This window comes from Nicotiana attenuata, chromosome 10 (assembly GCF_001879085.1).
Source record: "Nicotiana attenuata strain UT chromosome 10, NIATTr2, whole genome shotgun sequence".
NCBI lineage: Eukaryota > Viridiplantae > Streptophyta > Magnoliopsida > Solanales > Solanaceae > Nicotiana > Nicotiana attenuata.
The window spans coordinates 35,456,943-35,466,217 of record NC_031998.1 but is presented as its reverse complement, the minus strand read 5'-3'; positions in this window follow the sequence as shown (position 1 = coordinate 35,466,217).

Below are 9,275 nucleotides of genomic sequence, written 5' to 3'. Positions count from 1 at the left end.
CTGGCTCTTGGACTTCACATTTCTGCTTCTCTGAAGTTGGACTCCGCGGACCACGTAAATTGGACTGCGATCGCGGAGGGAGTTGGTGCGGTCCGCACAATAACGACCGCGGACCGCATGGCATTGTTTGGCAAAAATGGTGGCTCTCTGAATCTCATGACCGCGGACCGCACAAAAGGGTAGTGCAGCCGCGGAGCCCTGATCGCGGGCCGCGTAAGATGTACCGCGGCCGCGTTGCCCTTGAGTCCAAAATGCCAACTCTCTGAATCTCCTAGTATGGCCGCATGTCCATTTTGTGCGGTCCGCACTAGGCCATCTTCCCTTATTTTTCTTGGTCTTTGATACTTGAGCAGGTTTCACTCCTTTTTGAGCCGACCTTTGACATTTCGTCACTTTGTCGATCAAACCTGCAAACAAGCACAACCTGTGAACATTTTGGGACTATTTTGTAGCGATTTATAACCAAAGCACAGGCAAGTAGGGGCATATAACATGTCAAAATCCTAACTTATCAACTCCCCCAAACTTAAACCTTTGCTTGTCCTCAAGCAAATAAAATAAGACCCACCCCCTAATGGACAATCCAAGTAATTCCAACTATCCTAAAGTAACCTCAACAAGTATCAATTGGGACTAACAATTTCCCTCTATACAAATGGATCATTAACAACATTTAAACCTTGAGAACTATGGATCAAGTGTGACACAAGAGCATCAAGGATTGACTCATTACATCAAAGAACTCTCTCAATTACTTTAGTCGCTGTGGGACCCAAACTCATGCATCCTCAACTCTCCCTAAGCAAACCTCACCTTTTAGAGTATAAGCACATAAACCGAGGTTAATGGGAGTTCGCTCGTCTCTCTCAAGGAAATGTGACAAGTCCGGCTCTAAGTACCATATGCTTGACCCTCATGTAAGTATCCACTAATGCGAGCGTCATCCAACTCAAGATCATATAGGGCCTATTTGGAGTCAATGTAAAGGCTTTTGGGTAAGGGTAGGATATGCTTTTGTTCAAGTGGGTTCAACCTTCCCTTAAGCACTTCTTTTGATTCATTTGGCAAAATTCACTTGACTCTTTGAGTCATTTCACCTCTTCCAAGGAGTTAGAGAGACACATTGTCACTCTTTCTTATGCAATTCAAAATATTTCTCCCTTTTGTACTTTTTCCACACCTTTTTCACTTTTGTTTTCTTTGAATCCCTTTTTATTCTTGTTCACATTTGGCTTTCTTTTTGTCTTTTTCTTTTCTTTCTTTTTCATTGCCTTCCTTTTCTTTTGCTTTGGTACCTTTTACCCCTTTGTTTCCTTTCTTGTCTCTCCCCACAAACTTAGATTTTACCATTACTCAAGGGAAGATGTGGGTGCCAAGAGAGGGTAGGATTTAGAACGGGTGTAGGCTTGTAGCATTGGTTCTTGAAAGAAGAAGAGGCTCAAAAGGGGTAAGCTAGGGATTATCTCACTGGTAGGCTATGGAATTGTTCAACTTATCATTTGGATCAAGGAGAGCCTATAATCATTTCTCAAGTCGAATTTCACTCAAAATTTTGCCTCAACAAACATTCAGGGCAAGTTCTAGACTATTGGCTCGGGACTTGGACTCATAATTCAATTTCTTACCACACACACTCAAGGATTCCTAAAGACGTAGAGTTGAGGGCCCACAAAAACCTTAGATACGATTGAGCACACAATAGTCCCGAAAGACCACTTGATGTTTGTTTGGTCAACACAACACAAGAGTCTCAAGGTCACTACTTTCACCATCCTAAACACAACCACTTGTCTTTGACCATGGGATCAAAGGCAAATGTGTTAGGCCCAAGTGAAGCTATGCTTCAAGTACCCTTAACTAAAAACTACTCAAAACAAAAGAAAAATAAAAAACGGACTCAAACCCTTAAGAAGGTTGTCACGCCATCCATCATCGGGAAGAGCCACCCGGTTTACACAATACTCCACCCTTGGAAATAACCGTGGCATTAAGAAAACCAAGGGCTTATTGAAACCGCCAAAAACAAGACAAAAAGGCTGCGAGCCTATCTANTCCGTGCAAATTTTAAACAAGTACGGATCATCCTAATAAAAATCCAAACTATCCCGCTTGAGTTTCTTCCTTTGGTTAGAAGAGAGCTCACACGGGACAATTTCGGTCACAATGAAGTTGGCGATGTCCGCGAACCATGGCATGTCACACATTGACACAGAAAGAAGTTGCTCGTCGGGGAATGTATCATTTATCTCAAGGCCGTCACATGGCCTCCCTTCTTCCTCCAACCGGGACAAATGGTCTGCAACTTGGTTCTCACTTCCCTTCCGGTCCACTATTTCTAAGTCAAATTCTTGAAGAAGTAACACCCATCTCATCAATCTTGCCTCGGAATCCTTCTTGGTCATCAAATACCGAAGGGCGGCATGGTCCGTGTGCACAATCACCTTGGCCCCCATAAGATAAGGTCGAAATTTCTCCATGGCAAATACAATGGCCAATAACTCCTTCTCCGTCACCGTGTAATTCTATTGAGCTTCATTCATAGTCTTACTTGCATAGTACACGGTATGGAACATTTTCTTAACCCGTTGACCCAACACCTCCCCCACTGCAACATCACTAGCATCACACATTAGTTCGAAGGGTAAACTCCAATTAGGTGCGGTTATGATAGGGGTAGTGGTCAACTTGTGCTTTAAAAGTTCAAAGGCCTCATTGCATTTTTCATCAAAAACAAACTTGGCATCTTTCTCTAGCAACTTGCAAAGTGGATTCACAACCTTTGAGAAGTCTTTGATAAACCGCCGGTAGAACCCGGCATGCCCAAGAAAACTCCTCACCCCTTTGACAGAAGTAGGGGGAGCCTTGAAATCACCTCAATCTTCGCCTTGTCTACCTCAATCCCATGTTTTGAAATCTTGTGACCCAATACTATACCTTCTTCAACCATAAAATGGCATTTTTTCCAATTGAGAACGAGGTTAGTTTCTTCACAACGGGCCAAGGCTCTATCCAAATTTACCAAACATTCATCAAAGGAGTCACCAACCACACTAAAGTCATCCATAAAGACCTCCAATAGGTATTCCACCATGTCGGTGAAAATAGCCATCATACAACGTTGGAAGGTCGCCGGAGCATTGCACAATCCGAATGGCATCCGGGAGAAAGCAAATGTACCGTAGGGGCATGTAAAAGTGGTCTTTTCTTGGTCCTCCGGGGCAATTAAGATTTGATTGTAGCCCGAGTATCCATCAAAAAACAATAGAATGCTCGCCCCGCAAGACGATCAAGCATTTTGTCGAGGAATGGCAAGGGAAAATGATCCTTGCGGGTCACCTTGTTGAGTTTTCGGTAGTCCATACAAACTCTCCTCCCGGTAATGGTTCGAGTGGGAATAAGCTCATTGTTGTCATCGGTCACCACAGTCATCCCTCCTTTCTTTGGCACACATTGGACCGGAGAAGTCCACGAGCTATCGGAGATAGGATAAACCACACCGGCGTCAAGCCACTTGATAACCTCTTTCTTTACCACTTCTTGCATCGCCTCATTTAGTCTTCTTTGATGTTCAAGGGAAGGCCTTTCATCCTCCTCCAAGATGATCTTATGCATGCAAAATGCGGGGCTTATTCCCCTAACGTCCGCCAGCGTCCATCCTATTGCCCTTTTTCGCCTTTGAAGCACCCCCAAAGTGGCCTTAACCTGCAAGTTAGTAAGGCAAGAAGAAAGAATAACTGGAAGAGTTGAATTAGAGCCTAAAAATTCATACCTGAGGTGTGGAGGAAGTGGCTTCAACTCCAACACCGGTGGCTCCTCAATGGATGGCTTAGTTGGTGGAGTTTTGCGGTTTTCAAGATCCAAAGATAACTTCCTAGGCTCATGTGAATATGAACCCATACCATGCAATGCATTCACGCACTCCACTCTACTAGCATCATCATCGACATCCATGTTAAGAAGCACGTCCTCAAGAGGATCTTCAACATTTATCATGGAACTTGTGTCATCCACTATCACAGATGTGACAATGTCCACAAGTGAACACACCTCCGTGCTATTGGGTTGTCTCATTGATTTGCAAACATGGAATACCACCTTCTCATCTCCCACTCGGAATGTCAACTCACCCGCTCCAACATCAACCAAGGCCTTCCCCGTAGCTAGAAAGGTCTTCCAAGAATAATCGGCACTTCAAAGTCCACTTCACAATCCAATATGACAAAGTCGGCCGGCAATATGAATTTGTCCACCCGGACAAGCACATCGTCAATTATACCCAAAGGCCGCTTCATCGACCGGTCCACCATTTGAAGTCTCATTGAGGTTGGCCTAGGTTGCCCAATTCCCAAAGTGTTGAAGACTGAATAAGGCATCAAATTAATGCTAGCCCCCAAGTCACAAAGGGCCTTAGCAAACTCCGCACTACTGATAGTGCAAGGGATAGTAAAAGCTCTAGGGTCCTCAAGCTTCGGGGCCAAAGAATGCACTATTGCACTGACTTGGTGAGTCATCTTTATTGTTTCACAATCCATGGAACGCTTCTTTGTGACCAAATCCTTCATGAACTTCGCATAGCCCGGCATTTGTTCAAGTGCCTCCACCAAAGGCACATTGATTGTAAGGCTTTTCATCATATCTATGAATTTTTTGAACTGATTGTCACTCTTTTGCTTTGCTAATCGCTGAGGATAAGGTGGAGGTGGTCTAGGCAAAGGTGCCTTGGCTTTTGGCACCACCGGCTCCGGCATGTCAATTATGTGCTCCCTAGACGGGTTCACGGCCTCTTGAGTTTCCACCTCGGCCTCATCAATATCTATCCTCACCTTATTGTTCACATTTGGTTCAACCACATCTTCAACAATCAAAGGACCCACATCTTCTTGGAACCCAACCATCATTCACAACTCGATTTTAATTCGAGGCATGCACATCACCGCCTCTCCCACTTCTTGTTGTGACTGCCATCACATGATTGTTCCCTCCCTTCGGGTTCACTACCGTATCACTAGGTAGAGCACTCTTAGGTCGGGTATTCAAAGCTTGAGAAATTTGGCCTAGTTGCACTTCTAGGTTCCGGATAGATGTGTTATGAGAAGCCAATTTTGCATCGGAGTCTTGGTTCTTTTTCATNGATAGAGTAGACAACTTGGATGTCGTAGCTGATATCCAGTTGTTCATGCTACAAAGTGCCTGGCTCAGCTGATAGGCAGTGATGGGATGCTTCCTGGAAGATGGGATCCCCGGGCCAGCTGACGTAGAGGGTCCTGGAGGCAAGTCAGCTGAAGTATCAGGTCCTGGAGGTAAGTTAGGGGTAGGCTCAGCAGGGGCCTCTGTCACAACTGGCTCTTCAGACTGGCCAGTTGGAGCAGAAGCAGAAGTAGTGGCAGGAGGCTTGTAGGACTTGTCCTTGGGGTTGTCTGGTCCCCTCAAACTGTACCATGAAAACGGAGCAACCGACTTTGCCTTAACATCATACCGCTTATTTTCCACCTGTAAGTCCCGAAAATACATCAAGAGAGTGTTGGGGAAAGGATAGTTCCGGTTAGCTTCCGCACCCACGAGAGAGATGATGCGGGACATCACATTCCCCACATTGATGGGGTAGCCTGCCATGATCGATGCAACTAATACCGCCTGAGTGAGAGGGAGAGTCTTGTCATGTGAAGTCGGGTCCAACCTACTGCAAACGAAGGTCTCCTAACCCCTAGCCTCAAAATTTAGGGTACCCCTCAGTATTTTAACCCAGCAGTCAACCACGCCGGAGTGGTACCTGGGATTGCCAGGTATGAAGCCAACAATGGACGGACTGCCTCCCCCATTTCCAACTTGGCCAAATAGAGAGACTCATCTTCATCTCTGAAGCCCAAATATTCATTTAGGGCTTTTCTGTCGAACAACACCTTTTTGTCTCGAACCTTGGTCACCTTGGACCCCGTGACAATGTGAGCCACATTACAATAGAATTCCCTTACCATGTGCTCATTAGCTTCAATACACTTCTCCAAAAATATCTCCCAGCCCGATCTAGTTTGGAATTGTCTTAGCACATTAGGGTTGTGGGGTAGCAAGTCCTTGATGATAAAACTTCTCTCCGGTATTAAATGCCTCACGGGCCACCACTCCCTAAATTTATGGTAAGCCACTTGGCTCTCAAATCTATCTTCCCATTCTTCAGCTTTCCTAGTTTGGGCTATTCCCCCAACCTGAGGCTCACCACCCTCATCTCCGCCTGCACTCTCCCCAGATAATGAAGCTGTGAGGGAGGTGGAGTAGTTTCCACTACCGGCTTCAGACTCGTCAGATGAATCAGAAATTACATTTACCGGCCTCTTAATAGTAGGTGATACTGGAGGGGTATTAGTTAGCTGGAAGGGGTTGGCTATGTGAGTCGGGACTGAGTCTGAGGAGATGTCCTTGGATGGCACATACTCACTCCCCGAGGAATGAGAAGCAGCCTTGTCAGCAGCTTTTATCAGTTTTCGGGTCTTCTTTATGTTCTCTCGAGCCCGGGGAGTGAGTTTTGCTACTCTCTTGCCTTTACCCCCTCGGGAGGAACCACCTCTCCCGGGTTGTTGTGACCCCTTGCTGCCTCTTTATTTAACCATTATCTGCAGACACACACATCTAACATTGTTAGTTTAAGCACAGGCAGTGAAACAGATGTATGAATTAGATTGCAGACAACCAATGTAGGATTGCAGAACACAGTTGCAGAATACAGTTGCAGAACACAGCACCGCGGCCCGCACAAAAGAGAGTGAGGCCGAGTTGGAGGCCCTGCGGACCGTGCAAAGGCGACCGTGGTCCGCGCTGGGCAAAGGCCCAGGATAACAGCTCTCTGAATCTCCCCACCGCGGTCCGCACAAAATGGGGTCGCGACCGCGGTGGGCCAGCGCTGACCGCATAAAGTGCAATGCGGCCGCGCTGGGAATCAATCAAGTTTTAGAACACAAGCACCGCGGACCGCAAATATGTGACCGCGGTCCGCGAAGGGTGCTAAGTTTAGGGCACCAACTTAGGGTTTCCAATTTTTGCATTTTTGTTCAAGTGTTCATCCTACGGTGTCCCTACTCAATTTATCCAACCATTATTAAAGCCCACACACAAACTCAGCACGTAAATTACCCAAGTTAACATATGAATGAAAAAGAAAAAGCTACGAGAAGAAAGAAGAAGCTAAAAACTATTGGGCAAGCAAATAAAATGAAAATATAAAAGTAATCAATGAGAATGCATGAAATGTTACCAAATTTGTGAAGATTATATGCAACTAATCCAAGCAAACAAGAATTTCGAGCAGTGAAAGTATGAACAGCAGTTTTAGGGCTCTGAGGATTCAAAGTTCGAAAAGTGTAAACTGAGGCCCGTGGGTTCTATTTATAGACAAACCGTGGGACCCATACTCACCTACCAGCGCGGCCGCACAAAAGCGACCGCGGACAGCGCTGGATTTGTTCAAGTGAAGTTTCAGTAGGCAGCCTCCGCGGAGCGCACAAAAGAGACCGTGGCCGCGGAGCCCCACCGCGGACCGCACTAAATGGAATGCGGCCGCGGTGGAAAACATCAAAGAGTACCACATAAGGACCATGCCAGCGCGGACCGCACAAAGTGCACCGCGGCCGCACTGGAAAACTTCAGAGACTGTTCAATTTGTTCCAACTTGTTTTGCACTGCATAAACACAATCCCTGCAACATCTCACAACCAATTAGCTCAAAAATCCTAAAATACAAGGAAAATCAAATAGAAAGAAAAAGACATGGGTTGCCTCCCAAGAAGCGCCTGATTTAACATCGCGGCACGACACGGGTTACCATCACATCATTTGAAATGAACCACAGCCACCACATGGCTATCATCAATCTTCCCAAGATAATGCTTGACATGTTGCCCATTCACCCTAAAGACTTCACCATTTTTGTTCTTCAAATCTAGAGCACCAAATGGGGTTACACATACAACTTCAAATGGCCCACTCCACTTCGATTTCAGCTTTCCAGGAAACAACCGTAGACGGAGTTGAACAAGAGGACCAAATCACCAACCTTGAACTCCTTTCCACGAGCATATTTGTCATGTAACGTACTTCATCTTGTCCTTATACAAGGTACGAACTAGAGTATGCATGGAACCAAAATTCATCAAGTTCAATGAGTTGTTCAACACGAAGATTGGCTGCAACATCCCATTCAAGATTAAGCCCTCAAGGCCCGCATAGCCTTATGCTCCAATTCCACCGGTAGGTGACATGCTTTCCCAAATACCAACCGGTACGGAGACATACCAATTGGGGTCTTGTACGCGGTCCGTAGGCCCATAGAGCATCATCTAACTTTTTGGACCATTCGGTCCGATTTGCATTGACAGTTTTGGATAAGATGCTCTTGATTTCTCTGTTTGATACTTCAACTTGGCCACTTGCTTGCGGATGGTAAGGTGTAGAGACTTTGTGGTTGACACCATACTTTGAGAGCAAGGTATCAAAAGCTCTATTACAAAAGTGCGATCCTCCATCACTAATGATTGCCCGGGGTGTACCAAACCTTGTGAAGATGCTCTTTTTAAGAAATGCCACTACACTCCTAGTTTCATTGTTGGGCAAGGCCACGGCCTCAACCCATTTTGACACATAATCCACTGCTACATAGAATGTAAGTGTTCCCACACGAGCTAACAAAAGGACCCATAAAATCAATACCCCAAACATCGAAGATATCAACTTCAAGAATTGTGTTAAGAGGCATATCGTCTTTCTTGGAAATCCCGCCCGTTCGTTGGCATTGATCACATCTCTTTACTAAGTCACTCGCATCTTTAAACAAAGTTGGCCAAATGAAAACCACAACTCAAAACTTCGAAGTCGTCCTGACCCCTCCATGATGGCCACCATACGGGGGNAACTTGTGCTTTAAAAGTTCAAAGGCCTCCATGAATTCTTCATCAAAAACAAACTTGGCATCTTTCTCTAGCAACTTGCAAAGGGGATTCACAACCTTCGAGAAGTCTTTGATAAACCGCCGGTAGAACCGGCATGCCCAAGAAAACTCCTCACCCCTTTGACAGAAGTGGGGGGAGGGAGCCTTGAAATCACATCGATCTTAGCCTTGTCTACCTCAATCCCATGCTTAGAAATCTTGTGACCCAACACTATACCTCTTCAACCATAAAATGGCATTTTTTCCAATTGAGAACGAGGTTAGTTTCTTCACATCGGGCCAAGACTCTATCCAAGTTTACCAAGCATTCTTCAAAGGAATCACCAACCACACTGAAATC